General features: G+C 51.5%; 1 protein-coding gene across 2 annotated transcripts in view; it reads right to left on the bottom strand.

Moving 5' to 3' along the window:
- SRCAP (Snf2 related CREBBP activator protein) overlaps window positions 1-21,282 on the bottom strand; it is a 64,333-nt gene that overhangs the window by 26,108 nt on the left and 16,943 nt on the right. The gene's annotated exons all lie outside the window — the stretch shown is intronic.

The following is a 21,282-nucleotide window of genomic DNA, read 5'->3' as shown; positions in this document are numbered from 1 at the left end:
TACCATCATAGGAACGGGAAGGAGGCAGCAGCAGTACCAGTACTACCATCATAGGAACGGGAAGGAGGCAGCAGCAGTACCAGTATTACTACTATCATAGGAAGGGGAAGGAGGGAGCAGCAGTACCAGTATTACTATCATAGGATGGGGAAGGAGGCAGCAGCACCACCAGTATTACTACTATCATAGGAACGGGAAGGAGGCAGCAGCAGTACCAGTACTACCATCATAGGAACGGGAAGGAGGCAGCAGCAGTACCAGTATTACTACTATCATAGGAAGGTAAAGGAGGGAGCAGCAGTACCAGTATTACTATCATAGGAAGGGGAAGGAGGCAGCAGCACCACCAGTACTACTATCATAGGAAGGGGAAGGAGGGAGCAGCAGTACCAGTACTACCACCATAGGAACGGGAAGGAGGCAGCAGCAGCAGTACCAGTACTACCATCATAGGAACGGGAAGGAGGCAGCAGCAGTACCAGTACTACCATCATAGGAACGGGAAGGAGGCAGCAGCAGTACCAGTACTACCATCATAGGAACGGGAAGGAGGCAGCAGCAGTACCAGTACTACCATCATAGGAACGGGAAGGAGGCAGCAGCAGTACCAGTACTACCATCATAGGAACGGGAAGGAGGGAGCAGTACCAGTATTACTACTATCATAGGAACGGGAAGGAGGCAGCAGCAGTACCAGTACTACCATCATAGGAACGGGAAGGAGGCAGCAGCACCACCAGTACTACCATCATAGGAACAGGTAGGAGGCAGCAGCACCACCAGTACTACTATCATAGGAAGGGGAAGGAAAGAGCAGCAGTACCAGTACTACCATCATAGGAACGGGTAGGAGGCAGCAGCACCACCAGTACTACTATCATAGGAAGGGGAAGGAAAGAGCAGCAGTACCAGTACTACCATCATAGGAACGGGTAGGAGGCAGCAGCACCACCAGTACTACTATCATAGGAAGGGGAAGGAAAGAGCAGCAGTACCAGTACTACCACCATAGGAACGGGAAGGAGGCAGCAGCAGCAGTACCAGTACTACCATCATAGGAACGGGAAGGAGGCAGCAGCAGTACCAGTACTACCATCATAGGAACGGGAAGGAGGCAGCAGCAGTACCAGTACTACCATCATAGGAACGGGAAGGAGGCAGCAGCAGTACCAGTACTACCATCATAGGAACGGGAAGGAGGGAGCAGTACCAGTATTACTACTATCATAGGAACGGGAAGGAGGCAGCAGCAGTACCAGTACTACCATCATAGGAACGGGAAGGAGGCAGCAGCACCACCAGTACTACCATCATAGGAACGGGTAGGAGGCAGCAGCACCACCAGTACTACTATCATAGGAAGGGGAAGGAAAGAGCAGCAGTACCAGTACTACCATCATAGGAACGGGTAGGAGGCAGCAGCACCACCAGTACTACTATCATAGGAAGGGGAAGGAAAGAGCAGCAGTACCAGTACTACCATCATAGGAACGGGTAGGAGGCAGCAGCACCACCAGTACTACTATCATAGGAAGGGGAAGGAAAGAGCAGCAGTACCAGTACTACCACCATAGGAACGGGAAGGAGGCAGCAGCAGCAGTACCAGTACTACCATCATAGGAACGGGAAGGAGGCAGCAGCAGTACCAGTACTACCATCATAGGAACGGGAAGGAGGCAGCAGCAGTACCAGTACTACCATCATAGGAACGGGAAGGAGGCAGCAGCAGTACCAGTACTACCAACATGGGAACGGGAAGGAGGCAGCAGCAGTACCAGTACTACCAACATGGGAACGGGAAGGAGGCAGCAGCACTACCAGTACTACCATCATAGGAACGGGAAGGAGGCAGCAGCAGTACCAGTATTACTACTATCATAGGATGAGGAAGGAGGGAGCAGCAGTACCAGTACTACCATCATAGGATGGGGAAGGAGGCAGCAGCACCAGTATTACTACTATCATAGGAACGGGAAGGAGGCAGCAGCAGTACCAGTATTACTACTATCATAGGAACGGGAAGGAGGCAGCAGCAGTACCAGTATTACTACCAACATAGGAACGGGAAGGAGGGAGCAGCACCACCAGTACTACCATCATAGTAACGGGAAGGAGGGAGCAGTACCAGTATTACTACTATCATAGGAACGGGAAGGAGGGAGCAGCAGTACCAGTACTACCATCATAGGAACGGGAAGGAGGCAGCAGCACCACCAGTACTACCATCAAAGGAACGGGAAGGAGGCAGCAGCACCACCAGTACTACCATCATAGTAACGGGAAGTAGGCAGCAGCAGTACCAGTACTACTATCATAGGAACGGGAAGGAGGCAGCAGCAGTACCAGTACTACCACCATAAGAACGGGAAGGAGGCAGCAGCAGTACCAGTACTACCACCATAGGAACGGGAAGGAGGCAGCAGCAGTACCAGTACTACCATCATAGGAACGGGAAGGAGGCAGCAGCACCACCAGTACTACAGTCATAGGAACGGGAAGGAGGAAGCAGCACCAGTATTACTACTATCATAGGATGGGGAAGGAGGCAGCAGCACCACCAGTATTACTACTATCATAGGAACGGAAAGGAGGCAGCAGCAGTACCAGTATTACTACTATCATAAGAAGGGGAAGGAGGCAGCAGCAGTACCAGTACTACCATCATAGGAACGGGAAGGAGGCAGCAGCAGTACCAGTATTACTACTATCATAGGAAGGGGAAGGAGGCAGCAGCAGTACCAGTATTACTATCATAGGAAGGGGAAGGAGGCAGCAGCAGTACCAGTACTACCATCATAGGAACGGGAAGGAGGCAGCAGCAGTACCAGTACTACCATCATAGGAACGGGAAGGAGGCAGCAGCAGTACCAGTATTACTACTATCATAGGAAGGGGAAGGAGGGAGCAGCAGTACCAGTATTACTATCATAGGATGGGGAAGGAGGCAGCAGCACCACCAGTATTACTACTATCATAGGAACGGGAAGGAGGCAGCAGCAGTACCAGTACTACCATCATAGGAACGGGAAGGAGGCAGCAGCAGTACCAGTATTACTACTATCATAGGAAGGTAAAGGAGGGAGCAGCAGTACCAGTATTACTATCATAGGAAGGGGAAGGAGGCAGCAGCACCACCAGTACTACTATCATAGGAAGGGGAAGGAGGGAGCAGCAGTACCAGTACTACCACCATAGGAACGGGAAGGAGGCAGCAGCAGCAGTACCAGTATTACTACTATCATAAGAAGGGGAAGGAGGCAGCAGCAGTACCAGTACTACCATCATAGGAACGGGAAGGAGGCAGCAGCAGTACCAGTATTACTACTATCATAGGAAGGGGAAGGAGGCAGCAGCAGTACCAGTATTACTATCATAGGAAGGGGAAGGAGGCAGCAGCAGTACCAGTACTACCATCATAGGAACGGGAAGGAGGCAGCAGCAGTACCAGTACTACCATCATAGGAACGGGAAGGAGGCAGCAGCAGTACCAGTATTACTACTATCATAGGAAGGGGAAGGAGGGAGCAGCAGTACCAGTATTACTATCATAGGATGGGGAAGGAGGCAGCAGCACCACCAGTATTACTACTATCATAGGAACGGGAAGGAGGCAGCAGCAGTACCAGTACTACCATCATAGGAACGGGAAGGAGGCAGCAGCAGTACCAGTATTACTACTATCATAGGAAGGTAAAGGAGGGAGCAGCAGTACCAGTATTACTATCATAGGAAGGGGAAGGAGGCAGCAGCACCACCAGTACTACTATCATAGGAAGGGGAAGGAGGGAGCAGCAGTACCAGTACTACCACCATAGGAACGGGAAGGAGGCAGCAGCAGCAGTACCAGTACTACCATCATAGGAACGGGAAGGAGGCAGCAGCAGTACCAGTACTACCATCATAGGAACGGGAAGGAGGCAGCAGCAGTACCAGTACTACCATCATAGGAATGGGAAGGAGGCAGCAGCAGTACCAGTACTACCATCATAGGAACGGGAAGGAGGCAGCAGCAGTACCAGTACTACCATCATAGGAACGGGAAGGAGGGAGCAGTACCAGTATTACTACTATCATAGGAACGGGAAGGAGGCAGCAGCAGTACCAGTACTACCATCATAGGAACGGGAAGGAGGCAGCAGCACCACCAGTACTACCATCATAGGAACAGGTAGGAGGCAGCAGCACCACCAGTACTACTATCATAGGAAGGGGAAGGAAAGAGCAGCAGTACCAGTACTACCATCATAGGAACGGGTAGGAGGCAGCAGCACCACCAGTACTACTATCATAGGAAGGGGAAGGAAAGAGCAGCAGTACCAGTACTACCATCATAGGAACGGGTAGGAGGCAGCAGCACCACCAGTACTACTATCATAGGAAGGGGAAGGAAAGAGCAGCAGTACCAGTACTACCACCATAGGAACGGGAAGGAGGCAGCAGCAGCAGTACCAGTACTACCATCATAGGAACGGGAAGGAGGCAGCAGCAGTACCAGTACTACCATCATAGGAACGGGAAGGAGGCAGCAGCAGTACCAGTACTACCATCATAGGAACGGGAAGGAGGCAGCAGCAGTACCAGTACTACCAACATGGGAACGGGAAGGAGGCAGCAGCAGTACCAGTACTACCAACATGGGAACGGGAAGGAGGCAGCAGCACTACCAGTACTACCATCATAGGAACGGGAAGGAGGCAGCAGCAGTACCAGTATTACTACTATCATAGGATGAGGAAGGAGGGAGCAGCAGTACCAGTACTACCATCATAGGATGGGGAAGGAGGCAGCAGCACCAGTATTACTACTATCATAGGATGGGGAAGGAGGCAGCAGCAGTACCAGTACTACCATCATAGGAACGGGAAGGAGGCAGCAGCAGTACCAGTACAACCATCATAGGAACGGGAAGGAGGGAGCAGCAGTACCAGTACTACCATCATAGGAACGGGAAGGAGGCAGCAGCAGTACCAGTACTACCATCATAGGAACGGGAAGGAGGCAGCAGCAGTACCAGTATTACTACTATCATAGGATGGGGAAGGAGGCAGCAGCACCACCAGTATTACTACTATCATAGGAACGGGAAGGAGGCAGCAGCAGTACCAGTATTACTACTATCATAGGAAGGGGAAGGAGGCAGCTGTAGTACCAGTATTACTACCATCATAGGAACGGGAAGGAGGCAGCAGCAGCAGTACCAGTACTACCAACATAGGAACGGGAAGGAGGGAGCAGCACCACCAGTACTACCATCATAGTAACGGGAAGGAGGGAGCAGTACCAGTATTACTACTATCATAGGAACGGGAAGGAGGGAGCAGCAGTACCAGTACTACCATCATAGGAACAGGAAGGAGGCAGCAGCACCACCAGTATTACCATCAAAGGAACGGGAAGGAGGCAGCAGCACCACCAGTACTACCATCATAGTAACGGGAAGGAGGCAGCAGCAGTACCAGTACTACTATCATAGGAACGGGAAGGAGGCAGCAGCAGTACCAGTACTACCACCATAGGAACGGGAAGGAGGCAGCAGCAGTACCAGTACTACCACCATAGGAACGGGAAGGAGGCAGCAGCAGTACCAGTACTACCATCATAGGAACGGGAAGGAGGCAGCAGCACCACCAGTACTACAGTCATAGGAACGGGAAGGAGGAAGCAGCACCAGTATTACTACTATCATAGGATGGGGAAGGAGGCAGCAGCACCACCAGTATTACTACTATCATAGGAATGGAAAGGAGGCAGCAGCAGTACCAGTATTACTACTATCATAAGAAGGGGAAGGAGGCAGCAGCAGTACCAGTACTACCATCATAGGAACGGGAAGGAGGCAGCAGCAGTACCAGTACTACCATCATAGGAACGGGAAGGAGGCAGCAGCAGTACCAGTATTACTACTATCATAGGATGGGGAAGGAGGCAGCAGCACCACCAGTATTACTACTATCATAGGAACGGGAAGGAGGCAGCAGCAGTACCAGTACTACCATCATAGGAATGGGAAGGAGGCAGCAGCAGTACCAGTATTACTACTATCATAGGAAGGGGAAGGAGGGAGCAGCAGTACCAGTATTACTATCATAGGAAGGGGAAGGAGGCAGCAGCACCACCAGTACTACTATCATAGGAAGGGGAAGGAGGGAGCAGCAGTACCAGTACTACCACCATAGGAACGGGAAGGAGGCAGCAGCAGCAGTACCAGTACTACCATCATAGGAACGGGAAGGAGGCAGCAGCAGTACCAGTACTACCATCATAGGAACGGGAAGGAGGCAGCAGCAGTACCAGTACTACCATCATAGGAACGGGAAGGAGGCAGCAGCACTACCAGTACTACCATCATAGGAACGGGTAGGAGGCAGCAGCACCACCAGTACTACTATCATAGGAAGGGGAAGGAAAGAGCAGCAGTACCAGTACTACCATCATAGGAACGGGTAGGAGGCAGCAGCACCACCAGTACTACTATCATAGGAAGGGGAAGGAAAGAGCAGCAGTACCAGTACTACCATCATAGGAACGGGTAGGAGGCAGCAGCACCACCAGTACTACTATCATAGGAAGGGGAAGGAAAGAGCAGCAGTACCAGTACTACCACCATAGAAACGGGAAGGAGGCAGCAGCAGCAGTACCAGTACTACCATCATAGGAACGGGAAGGAGGCAGCAGCAGTACCAGTACTACCATCATAGGAACGGGAAGGAGGCAGCAGCAGTACCAGTACTACCATCATAGGAACGGGAAGGAGGCAGCAGCAGTACCAGTACTACTATCATAGGAACGGGAAGGAGGCAGCAGCAGTACCAGTACTACCATCATAGGAACGGGAAGGAGGCAGCAGCAGTACCAGTATTACTACTATCATAGGAACAGGAAGGAGGCAGCAGCACCACCAGTATTACTACCATCATAGGAAGGGGAAGGAGGCAGCAGCAGTACCAGTACTACCATCATAGGAACAGGAAGGAGGCAACAGCACCACCAGTATTACTACTATCATAGGAACGGGAAGGAGGGAGCAGCACTACCATCATAGGAAGGGGAAGGAGGCAGCAGCAGTACCAGTATTACTACTATCATAAGATGGGGAAGGAGGGAGCAGCACTACCAGTACTACCATCATAGGAACGGGAAGGAGGGAGCAGCACCACCAGTATTACTACTATCATAGGATGAGGAAGGAGGCAGCAGCAGTACCAGTACTACCATCATAGGATGGGGAAGGAGGCAGCAGCACCACCAGTACTACTATCATAGGATGGGGAAGGAGGCAGCAGCACCAGTATTACTACTATCATAGGATGGGGAAGGAGGCAGCAGCAGCACCACCCGTACTACTATCATAGGAACGGGAAGGAGGCAGCAGCAGTACCAGTACTACTATCATAGGAACGGGAAGGAGGCAGCAGCAGTACCAGTACTACCATCATAGGAACGGGAAGGAGGCAGCAGCACCACCAGTACTACTATCATAGGATGGGGAAGGAGGCAGCAGCACCAGTATTACTACTATCATAGGATGGGGAAGGAGGCAACAGCACCAGTATTACTACCATCATAGGAACGGGAAGGAGGCAGCAGCACCACCAGTATTACTACCATCATAGGAACGGGAAGGAGGCAGCAGCACCACCAGTACTACTATCATAGGAACGGGAAGGAGGGAGCAGCAGTACCAGTACTACTATCATAGGAAGGGGAAGGAGGCAGCAGCAGTACCAGTACTACCATCATAGGAACGGGAAGGAGGCAGCAGCAGTACCAGTACTACCGTCATAGGAACGGGAAGGAGGCAGCAGCAGTACCAGTACTACCATCATAGGAACGGGAAGGAGGCAGCAGCACCACCAGTACTACCATCATAGGAACGGGAAGGAGGCAGCAGCAGTACCAGTACTACCGTCATAGGAACGGGAAGGAGGCAGCAGCAGTACCAGTACTACCATCATAGGAACGGGAAGGAGGCAACAGCAGTACCAGTACTACCATCATAGGAACGGGAAGGAGGCAGCAGCAGTACCAGTACTACCATCATAGGAACGGGAAGGAGGCAGCAGCAGTACCAGTATTACTACTATCATAGGATGGGGAAGGAGGCAGCAGCACCACCAGTATTACTACTATCATAGGAACGGGAAGGAGGCAGCAGCAGTACCAGTACTACCATCATAGGAACGGGAAGGAGGCAGCAGCAGTACCAGTATTACTACTATCATAGGAAGGGGAAGGAGGCAGCAGCAGTACCAGTAATACTATCATAGAAACGGGAAGGAGGCAGCAGCACCACCACTACTACTATCATAGGAACGGGAAGGAGGCAGCAGCAGTACCAGTATTACTACTATCATAGGAAGGGGAAGGAGGCAGCAGCAGTACCAGTACTACTATCATAGAAACGGGAAGGAGGCAGCAGCACCACCACTACTACTACTATCATAGGAACGGGAAGGAGGCAGCAGCAGTACCAGTATTACTACTATCATAGGAAGGGGAAGGAGGCAGCAGCAGTACCAGTACTACCATCATAGGAACGGGAAGGAGGGAGCAGCAGTACCAGTACTACCACCATAGGTACGGGAAGGAGGCAGCAGCACCACCACTACTACTATCATAGGAACGGGAAGAAGGCAGCAGCAGTACCAGTATTACTATCATAGGAACGGGAAGGAGGCAGCAGCAGTACCAGTACTACCATCATAGGAACGGGAAGGAGGCAGCAGCACCACCAGTACTACCATCATAGGAACGGGAAGGAGGCAGCAGCAGTACCAGTACTACCATCATAGGAACGGGAAGGAGGCAACAGCAGTACCAGTACTACCATCATAGGAACGGGAAGGAGGCAGCAGCAGTACCAGTACTACCATCATAGGAACGGGAAGGAGGCAGCAGTAGTACCAGTATTACTACTATCATAGGATGGGGAAGGAGGCAGCAGCACCACCAGTATTACTACTATCATAGGATGGGGAAGGAGGCAGCAGCACCACCAGTATTACTACTATCATAGGATGGGGAAGGAGGCAGCAGCACCACCAGTATTACTACCATCATAGGAAGGGGAAGGAGGCAGCAGCAGTACCAGTACTACCATCATAGGAACAGGAAGGAGGCAACAGCACCACCAGTATTACTACTATCATAGGAACGGGAAGGAGGGAGCAGCACTACCATCATAGGAAGGGGAAGGAGGCAGCAGCAGTACCAGTATTACTACTATCATAAGATGGGGAAGGAGGGAGCAGCACTACCAGTACTACCATCATAGGAACGGGAAGGAGGGAGCAGCACCACCAGTATTACTACTATCATAGGATGAGGAAGGAGGCAGCAGCAGTACCAGTACTACCATCATAGGATGGGGAAGGAGGCAGCAGCACCACCAGTACTACTATTATAGGATGGGGAAGGAGGCAGCAGCACCAGTATTACTACTATCATAGGATGGGGAAGGAGGCAGCAGCAGCACCCGTACTACTATCATAGGAACGGGAAGGAGGCAGCAGCAGTACCAGTACTACCATCATAGGAACGGGAAGGAGGCAGCAGCAGTACCAGTACTACCATCATAGGAACGGGAAGGAGGCAGCAGCACCACCAGTACTACTATCATAGGATGGGGAAGGAGGCAGCAGCACCAGTATTACTACTATCATAGGATGGGGAAGGAGGCAACAGCACCAGTATTACTACCATCATAGGAACGGGAAGGAGGCAGCAGCACCACCAGTATTACTACTATCATAGGAACGGGAAGGAGGCAGCAGCAGTACCAGTACTACCATCATAGGAACGGGAAGGAGGCAGCAGCACCACCAGTACTACCATCATAGGAACGGGAAGGAGGCAGCAGCAGTACCAGTACTACCGTCATAGGAACGGGAAGGAGGCAGCAGCAGTACCAGTATTACTACTATCATAAGATGGGGAAGGAGGGAGCAGCACTACCAGTACTACCATCATAGGAACGGGAAGGAGGCAACAGCAGTACCAGTACTACCATCATAGGAACGGGAAGGAGGCAGCAGCAGTACCAGTATTACTACTATCATAGGATGGGGAAGGAGGCAGCAGCACCACCAGTACTACTATTATAGGATGGGGAAGGAGGCAGCAGCAGTACCAGTATTACTACTATCATAAGATGGGGAAGGAGGGAGCAGCACTACCAGTACTACCATCATAGGAACGGGAAGGAGGGAGCAGCACCACCAGTATTACTACTATCATAGGATGAGGAAGGAGGCAGCAGCAGTACCAGTACTACCATCATAGGATGGGGAAGGAGGCAGCAGCACCACCAGTACTACTATCATAGGATGGGGAAGGAGGCAGCAGCACCAGTATTACTACTATCATAGGATGGGGAAGGAGGCAGCAGCAGCACCAGTACTACCATCATAGGAACAGGAAGGAGGCAACAGCACCACCAGTATTACTACTATCATAGGAACGGGAAGGAGGGAGCAGCACTACCATCATAGGAAGGAGGCAGCAGCAGTACCAGTATTACTACTATCATAAGATGGGGAAGGAGGGAGCAGCACTACCAGTACTACCATCATAGGAACGGGAAGGAGGCAACAGCAGTACCAGTACTACCATCATAGGAACGGGAAGGAGGCAGCAGCAGTACCAGTATTACTACTATCATAGGATGGGGAAGGAGGCAGCAGCAGTACCAGTACTACCATCATAGGAACGGGAAGGAGGCAGCAGCAGTACCAGTATTACTATCATAGGATGGGGAAGGAGGCAGCAGCACCAGTATTACTACTATCATAGGATGGGGAAGGAGGCAGCAGCAGCACCAGTACTACCATCATAGGAACAGGAAGGAGGCAACAGCACCACCAGTATTACTACTATCATAGGAACGGGAAGGAGGGAGCAGCACTACCATCATAGGAAGGGGAAGGAGGCAGCAGCAGTACCAGTATTACTACTATCATAAGATGGGGAAGGAGGGAGCAGCACTACCAGTACTACCATCATAGGAACGGGAAGGAGGCAACAGCAGTACCAGTACTACCATCATAGGAACGGGAAGGAGGCAGCAGCAGTACCAGTATTACTACTATCATAGGATGGGGAAGGAGGCAGCAGCAGTACCAGTACTACCATCATAGGAACGGGAAGGAGGCAGCAGCAGTACCAGTATTACTATCATAGGAACAGGAAGGAGGCAGCAGCAGTACCAGTATTACTACTATCATAGGAAGGGGAAGGAGGCAGCAGCAGTACCAGTACTACTATCATAGAAACGGGAAGGAGGCAACAGCAGTACCAGTACTACTATCATAGGAACGGGAAGGAGGCAGCAGCAGTACCAGTACTACTATCATAGGAACGGGAAGGAGGCAGCAGCACCACCAGTACTACCATCATAGGAACGGGAAGGAGGCAGCAGCACCACCAGTACTACCATCATAGGAACGGGAAGGAGGGAGCAGCAGTACCAGTACTACTATCATAGGAACGGGAAGGAGGCAGCAGCAGTACCAGTACTACTATCATAGGAACGGGAAGGAGGCAGCAGCAGTACCAGTACTACCACCATAGGAACGGGAAGGAGGCAGCAGCAGTACCAGTACTACCACCATAGGAACGGGAAGGAGGCAGCAGCAGTACCAGTATTACTACTATCATAAGAAGGGGAAGGAGGCAGCAGCACCACCAGTACTACTATCATAGGATGGGGAAGGAGGCAGCAGCAGTACCAGTACTACTATCATAGGAACGGGAAGGAGGGAGCAGCAGTACCAGTACTACTATCATAGGAAGGGGAAGGAGGGAGCAGCAGTACCAGTACTACTACCATCATAGGAACGGGAAGGAGGCAGCAGCACCACCAGTATTACTACTATCATAGGAAGGGGAAGGAGGGAGCAGCAGTACCAGTACTACTATCATAGGAAGGGGAAGGAGGGAGCAGCAGTACCAGTACTACTATCATAGGATGGGGAAGGAGGCAGCAGTAGTACCAGTACTAGCATCATAGGAACGGGAAGGAGGCAGCAGCAGTACCAGTATTACTACTATCATAGGAAGGGGAAGGAGGCAGCAGCAGTACCAGTACTACCATCATAGGAACGGGAAGGAGGCAACAGCAGTACCAGTACTACCATCATAGGAACGGGAAGGAGGCAGCAGCAGTACCAGTATTACTACTATCATAGGATGGGGAAGGAGGCAGCAGCACCACCAGTACTACCATCATAGGAAGGGGAAGGAGGGAGCAGCAGTACCAGTACTACCACCATAGGTACGGGAAGGAGGCAGCAGCAGTACCAGTACTACCATCATAGGAACGGGAAGGAGGCAACAGCAGTACCAGTACTACCATCATAGGAACGGGAAGGAGGCAGCAGCAGTACCAGTACTACCATTATAGGAACGGGAAGGAGGCAGCAGCAGTACCAGTATAACTACTATCATAGGATGGGGAAGGAGGCAGCAGTACCACCAGTATTACTACTATCATAGGAACGGGAAGGAGGCAGCAGCAGTACCAGTACTACCATCATAGGAACGGGAAGAAAGCAACAGCAGTACCAGTACTACCATCATAGGAACGGGAAGGAGGCAGCAGCAGTACCAGTATTACTATCATAGGAAGGGGAAAGAGGCAGCAGCACTACCAGTACTACTATCATAGGAACGGGAAGGAGGCAGCAGCAGCAGTACCAGTACTACCACCATAGGTACGGGAAGGAGGCAGCAGCACCACCAGTACTACCGTCATAGGAACGGGAAGGAGGCAGCAGTAGTACCAGTATTACTATCATAGGATGGGGAAGGAGGCAGCAGCACCACCAGTATTACTACTATCATAGGAACGGGAAGGAGGCAGCAGCAGTACCAGTACTACCATCATAGGAACGGGAAGGAGGCAACAGCAGTACCAGTGCTACCATCATAGGAACGGGAAGGAGGCAGCAGCAGTACTAGTACTACCATCATAGGAACGGGAAGGAGGCAGCAGCACTACCAGTACTACCATCATAGGAACGGGTAGGAGGCAGCAGCACCACCAGTACTACTATCATAGGAAGGGGAAGGAGGGAGCAGCAGTACCAGTACTACCACCATAGGAACGGGAAGGAGGCAGCAGCAGCAGTACCAGTACTACCATCATAGGAACGGGAAGGAGGCAGCAGCAGTACCAGTACTACCATCATAGGAACGGGAAGGAGGCAGCAGCAGTACCAGTACTACCGTCATAGGAACGGGAAGGAGGCAGCAGCAGTACCAGTACTACTATCATAGGATGGGGAAGGAGGCAGCAGCAGCACCACCAGTACTACCATCATAGGAACGGGAAGGAGGCAGCAGCAGTACCAGTACTACCGTCATAGGAACGGGAAGGAGGCAGCAGCACCACCAGTATTACTACTATCATAGGATGGGGAAAGAGGCAGCAGCAGTACCAATACTACTATCATAGGAACGGGAAGGAGGCAGCAGCAGTACCAGTACTACCATCATAGGAACGGGAAGGAGGCAGCAGCAGTACCAGTACTACCATCATAGGAACAGGAAGGAGGAAGCAGCACCACCAGTATTACTACCATCATAGGAACGGGAAGGAGGCAGCAGCAGTACCAATACTACTATCATAGGAACGGGAAGGAGGCAGCAGCAGTACCAGTACTACCATCATAGGAACGGGAAGGAGGCAGCAGCAGTACCAGTACTACCATCATAGGAACGGGAAGGAGGCAGCAGCAGTACCAGTACTACCATCATAGGAACGGGAAGGAGGCAGCAGCAGTACCAGTACTACCATCATAGGAACGGGAAGGAGGCAGCAGCAGTACCAGTACTACTATCATAGGAACGGGAAGGAGGCAGCAGCAGTACCAGTACTACCATCATAGGAACGGGAAGGAGGCAGCAGCAGTACCAGTATTACTACTATCATAGGAACAGGAAGGAGGCAGCAGCACCACCAGTATTACTACCATCATAGGAAGGGGAAGGAGGCAGCAGCAGTACCAGTACTACCATCATAGGAACAGGAAGGAGGCAACAGCACCACCAGTATTACTACTATCATAGGAACGGGAAGGAGGGAGCAGCACTACCATCATAGGAAGGGGAAGGAGGCAGCAGCAGTACCAGTATTACTACTATCATAAGATGGGGAAGGAGGGAGCAGCACTACCAGTACTACCATCATAGGAACGGGAAGGAGGGAGCAGCACCACCAGTATTACTACTATCATAGGATGAGGAAGGAGGCAGCAGCAGTACCAGTACTACCATCATAGGATGGGGAAGGAGGCAGCAGCACCACCAGTACTACTATCATAGGATGGGGAAGGAGGCAGCAGCACCAGTATTACTACTATCATAGGATGGGGAAGGAGGCAGCAGCAGCACCACCCGTACTACTATCATAGGAACGGGAAGGAGGCAGCAGCAGTACCAGTACTACTATCATAGGAACGGGAAGGAGGCAGCAGCAGTACCAGTACTACCATCATAGGAACGGGAAGGAGGCAGCAGCACCACCAGTACTACTATCATAGGATGGGGAAGGAGGCAGCAGCACCAGTATTACTACTATCATAGGATGGGGAAGGAGGCAACAGCACCAGTATTACTACCATCATAGGAACGGGAAGGAGGCAGCAGCACCACCAGTATTACTACCATCATAGGAACGGGAAGGAGGCAGCAGCACCACCAGTACTACTATCATAGGAACGGGAAGGAGGGAGCAGCAGTACCAGTACTACTATCATAGGAAGGGGAAGGAGGCAGCAGCAGTACCAGTACTACCATCATAGGAACGGGAAGGAGGCAGCAGCAGTACCAGTACTACCGTCATAGGAACGGGAAGGAGGCAGCAGCAGTACCAGTACTACCATCATAGGAACGGGAAGGAGGCAGCAGCACCACCAGTACTACCATCATAGGAACGGTAAGGAGGCAGCAGCAGTACCAGTACTACCGTCATAGGAACGGGAAGGAGGCAGCAGCAGTACCAGTACTACCATCATAGGAACGGGAAGGAGGCAACAGCAGTACCAGTACTACCATCATAGGAACGGGAAGGAGGCAGCAGCAGTACCAGTACTACCATCATAGGAACGGGAAGGAGGCAGCAGCAGTACCAGTATTACTACTATCATAGGATGGGGAAGGAGGCAGCAGCACCACCAGTATTACTACTATCATAGGAACGGGAAGGAGGCAGCAGCAGTACCAGTACTACCATCATAGGAACGGGAAGGAGGCAGCAGCAGTACCAGTATTACTACTATCATAGGAAGGGGAAGGAGGCAGCAGCAGTACCAGTACTACTATCATAGAAACGGGAAGGAGGCAGCAGCACCACCACTACTACTATCATAGGAACGGGAAGGAGGCAGCAGCAGTACCAGTATTACTACTATCATAGGAAGGGGAAGGAGGCAGCAGCAGTACCAGTACTACTATCATAGAAACGGGAAGGAGGCAGCAGCACCACCACTACTACTATCATAGGAACGGGAAGGAGGCAGCAGCAGTACCAGTATTACTACTATCATAGGAAGGGGAAGGAGGCAGCAGCAGTACCAGTACTACTATCATAGAAACGGGAAGGAGGCAGCAGCACCACCACTACTACTATCATAGGAACGGGAAGAAGGCAGCAGCAGTACCAGTATTACTATCATAGGAAGGGGAAGGAGGCAGCAGCAGTACCAGTACTACTATCATAGGAACGGGAAGGAGGCAGCAGCAGTACCAGTACTACCATCATAGGAACGGGAAGGAGGCAGCAGCACCACCACTACTACCATCATAGGAACGGGAAGGAGGCAGCAGCAGTACCAGTACTACCGTCATAGGAACGGGAAGGAGGCAGCAGCAGTACCAGTACTACCATCATAGGAACGGGAAGGAGGCAACAGCAGTACCAGTACTACCATCATAGGAACGGGAAGGAGGCAGCAGCAGTACCAGTACTACCATCATAGGAACGGGAAGGAGGCAGCAGCAGTACCAGTATTACTACTATCATAGGATGGGGAAGGAGGCAGCAGCACCACCAGTATTACTACTATCATAGGATGGGGAAGGAGGCAGCAGCACCACCAGTATTACTACCATCATAGGAAGGGGAAGGAGGCAGCAGCAGTACCAGTACTACCATCATAGGAACGGGAAGGAGGCAGCAGCAGTACCAGTATTACTACTATCATAGGATGGGGAAGGAGGCAGCAGCAGTACCAGTACTACCATCATAGGAACAGGAAGGAGGCAACAGCACCACCAGTATTACTACTATCATAGGAACGGGAAGGAGGGAGCAGCACTACCATCATAGGAAGGGGAAGGAGGCAGCAGCAGTACCAGTATTACTACTATCATAAGATGGGGAAGGAGGGAGCAGCACTACCAGTACTACCATCATAGGAACGGGAAGGAGGGAGCAGCACCACCAGTATTACTACTATCATAGGATGAGGAAGGAGGCAGCAGCAGTACCAGTACTACCATCATAGGATGGGGAAGGAGGCAGCAGCACCACCAGTACTACTATTATAGGATGGGGAAGGAGGCAGCAGCACCAGTATTACTACTATCATAGGATGGGGAAGGAGGCAGCAGCAGCACCCGTACTACTATCATAGGAACGGGAAGGAGGCAGCAGCAGTACCAGTACTACCATCATAGGAACGGGAAGGAGGCAGCAGCAGTACCAGTACTACCATCATAGGAACGGGAAGGAGGCAGCAGCACCACCAGTACTACTATCATAGGATGGGGAAGGAGGCAGCAGCACCAGTATTACTACTATCATAGGATGGGGAAGGAGGCAACAGCACCAGTATTACTACCATCATAGGAACGGGAAGGAGGCAGCAGCACCACCAGTACTACTATCATAGGATGGGGAAGGAGGCAGCAGCACCAGTATTACTACTATCATAGGATGGGGAAGGAGGCAACAGCACCAGTATTACTACTATCATAGGAACGGGAAGGAGGCAGCAGCAGTACCAGTACTACCGTCATAGGAACGGGAAGGAGGCAGCAGCAGTACCAGTACTACCATCATAGGAACGGGAAGGAGGCAGCAGCACCACCAGTACTACCATCATAGGAACGGGAAGGAGGCAGCAGCAGTACCAGTACTACCGTCATAGGAACGGGAAGGAGGCAGCAGCAGTACCAGTACTACCATCATAGGAACGGGAAGGAGGCAGCAGCAGCAGTACCAGTACTACCATCATAGGAACGGGAAGGAGGCAACAGCAGTACCAGTACTACCATCATAGGAACGGGAAGGAGGCAGCAGCAGTACCAGTATTACTACTATCATAGGATGGGGAAGGAGGCAGCAGCACCACCAGTACTACCATCATAGGAACGGGAAGGAGGCAGCAGCACCACCACTACTACTATCATAGGAACGGGAAGGAGGCAGCAGCAGTACCAGTATTACTACTATCATAGGAACGGGAAGGAGGCAGCAGCAGTACCAGTACTACCATCATAGGAACGGGAAGGAGGCAGCAGCAGTACCAGTATTACTACTATCATAGGAACGGGAAGGAGGCAGCAGCAGTACCAGTACTACCATCATAGGAACGGGAAGGAGGCAGCAGCAGTACCAGTATTACTATCATAGGAACAGGAAGGAGGCAGCAGCAGTACCAGTATTACTACTATCATAGGAAGGGGAAGGAGGCAGCAGCAGTACCAGTACTACTATCATAGAAACGGGAAGGAGGCAGCAGCAGTACCAGTATTACTACTATCATAGGAAGGGGAAGGAGGCAGCAGCAGTACCAGTACTACTATCATAGGAACGGGAAGGAGGCAGCAGCACCACCAGTACTACCATCATAGGAACGGGAAGGAGGCAGCAGCACCACCAGTACTACCATCATAGGAACGGGAAGGAGGGAGCAGCAGTACCAGTACTACTATCATAGGAACGGGAAGGAGGCAGCAGCAGTACCAGTACTACTATCATAGGAACGGGAAGGAGGCAGCAGCAGTACCAGTACTACCACCATAAGAACGGGAAGGAGGCAGCAGCAGTACCAGTACTACCATCATAGGAACGGGAAGGAGGAAGCAGCACCACCAGTATTACTACTATCATAGGAACGGAAAGGAGGCAGCAGCAGTACCAGTATTACTACTATCATAAGAAGGGGAAGGAGGCAGCAGCACCACCAGTACTACTATCATAGGATGGGGAAGGAGGCAGCAGCAGTACCAGTACTACTATCATAGGAACGGGAAGGAGGGAGCAGCAGTACCAGTACTACTATCATAGGAAGGGGAAGGAGGCAGCAGCAGTACCAGTACTACCATCATAGGAACGGGAAGGAGGCAGCAGCACCACCAGTATTACTACTATCATAGGAAGGGGAAGGAGGGAGCAGCAGTACCAGGACTACTATCATAGGAAGGGGAAGGAGGGAGCAGCAGTACCAGTACTACTATCATAGGATGGGGAAGGAGGCAGCAGTAGTACCAGTACTAGCATCATAGGAACGGGAAGGAGGCAGCAGCAGTACCAGTATTACTACTATCATAGGAAGGGGAAGGAGGCAGCAGCAGTACCAGTACTACCATCATAGGAACGGGAAGGAGGCAACAGCAGTACCAGTACTACCATCATAGGAACGGGAAGGAGGCAGCAGCAGTACCAGTATTACTACTATCATAGGATGGGGAAGGAGGCAGCAGCACCACCAGTACTACCATCATAGGAAGGGGAAGGAGGGAGCAGCAGTACCAGTACTACCACCATAGGTACGGGAAGGAGGCAGCAGCAGTACCAGTACTACCATCATAGGAACGGGAAGGAGGCAACAGCAGTACCAGTACTACCATCATAGGAACGGGAAGGAGGCAGCAGCAGTACCAGTACTACCATCATAGGAACGGGAAGGAGGCAGCAGCAGTACCAGTATAACTACTATCATAGGATGGGGAAGGAGGCAGCAGCACCACCAGTATTACTACTATCATAGGAACGGGAAGGAGGCAGCAGCACCACCAGTACTACCATCATAGGAACGGGAAGAAAGCAACAGCAGTACCAGTACTACCATCATAGGAACGGGAAGGAGGCAGCAGCAGTACTAGTATTACTATCATAGGAAGGGGAAAGAGGCAGTAGCACTACCAGTACTACTATCATAGGAACGGGAAGGAGGCAGCAGCAGCAGTACCAGTACTACCACCATAGGTACGGGAAGGAGGCAGCAGCACCACCAGTACTACCGTCATAGGAACGGGAAGGAGGCAGCAGTAGTACCAGTATTACTACTATCATAGGATGGGGAAGGAGGCAGCAGCACCACCAGTACTACTATCATAGGAACGGGAAGGAGGCAGCAGCAGTACCAGTATTACTACTATCATAGGATGGGGAAGGAGGCAGCAGCACCACCAGTATTACTACTATCATAGGATGGGGAAGGAGGCAGCAGCAGTACCAGTACTACTATCATAGGAACGGGAAGGAGGCAGCAGCAGTACCAGTACTACCATCATAGGAACGGGAAGGAGGCAACAGCAGTACCAGTGCTACCATCATAGGAACGGGAAGGAGGCAGCAGCAGTACTAGTACTACCATCATAGGAACGGGAAGGAGGCAGCAGCACTACCAGTACTACCATCATAGGAACGGGTAGGAGGCAGCAGCACCACCAGTACTACTATCATAGGAAGGGGAAGGAGGGAGCAGCAGTACCAGTACTACCACCATAGGAACGGGAAGGAGGCAGCAGCAGTACCAGTACTACCATCATAGGAACGGGAAGGAGGCAGCAGCAGTACCAGTACTACCGTCATAGGAACGGGAAGGAGGCAGCAGCAGTACCAGTACTACTATCATAGGATGGGGAAGGAGGCAGCAGCACCACCAGTACTACCATCATAGGAACGGGAAGGAGGCAGCAGCAGTACCAGTATTACTACTATCATAGGATGGGGAAAGAGGCAGCAGCAGTACCAATACTACTATCATAGGAACGGGAAGGAGGCAGCAGCAGTACCAGTACTACCATCATAGGAACGGGAAGGAGGCAGCAGCAGTACCAGTACTACCATCATAGGAACAGGAAGGAGGAAGCAGCACCACCAGTATTACTACCATCATAGGATGGGGAAGGAGGCAGCAGCAGTACCAGTACTACCATCATAGGAACGGGAAGGAGGCAGCAGCAGTACCAGTACTACCATCATAGGAACGGGAAGGAGGCAGCAGCAGTACCAGTACTACCGTCATAGGAACGGGAAGGAGGCAGCAGCAGTACCAGTACTACTATCATAGGATGGGGAAGGAGGCAGCAGCACCACCAGTACTACCATCATAGGAACGGGAAGGAGGCAGCAGCAGTACCAGTATTACTACTATCATAGGATGGGGAAAGAGGCAGCAGCAGTACCAATACTACTATCATAGGAACGGGAAGGAGGCAGCAGCAGTACCAGTACTACCATCATAGGAACGGGAAGGAGGCAGCAGCAGTACCAGTACTACCATCATAGGAACAGGAAGGAGGAAGCAGCACCACCAGTATTACTACCATCATAGGATGGGGAAGGAGGCAGCAGCAGTACCAGTACTACCATCATAGGAACGGGAAGGAGGCAGCAGCAGTACCAGTACTACCATCATAGGAACGGAAAGGAGGCAGCAGCACCACCAGTACTACCATCATAGGAAGGGGAAGGAGGCAGCAGCAGTACCAGTACTACCATCATAGGAACGGGAAGGAGGCAGCAGCAGTACCAGTACTACTATCATAGGAACGGGAAGGAGGGAGCAGCAGTACCAGTACTACCATCATAGGAACGGGAAGGAGGCAGCAGCACCACCAGTACTACCATCATAGGAACAGGAAGGAGGAAACAGCACCAGTATTACCATCATAGGAACGGGAAGGAGGCAGCAGCACCACCAGTATTACTACTATCATAGGAATGGGAAGGAGGCAGCAGCAGTACCAGTACTACCATCATAGGAACAGGAAGGAGGCAGCAGCAGTACCAGTACTACCATCATAGGAACGGGAAGGAGGCAGCAGCAGTACCAGTACTACTATCATAGGAACGGGAAGGAGGGAGCAGCAGTACCAGTACTACCATCATAGGAACGGGAAGGAGGCAGCAGCACCACCAGTACTACCATCATAGGAACAGGAAGGAGGAAACAGCACCAGTATTACCATCATAGGAACGGGAAGGAGGCAGCAGCACCACCAGTATTACTACTATCATAGGAATGGGAAGGAGGCAGCAGCAGTACC

This window comes from Leptodactylus fuscus, chromosome 8, assembly GCF_031893055.1.
Source record: "Leptodactylus fuscus isolate aLepFus1 chromosome 8, aLepFus1.hap2, whole genome shotgun sequence".
Lineage (NCBI taxonomy): Eukaryota > Metazoa > Chordata > Amphibia > Anura > Leptodactylidae > Leptodactylus > Leptodactylus fuscus.
Note: the sequence above shows the minus strand (reverse complement) of the source record. Positions and strands in the feature narration are given on the sequence as shown.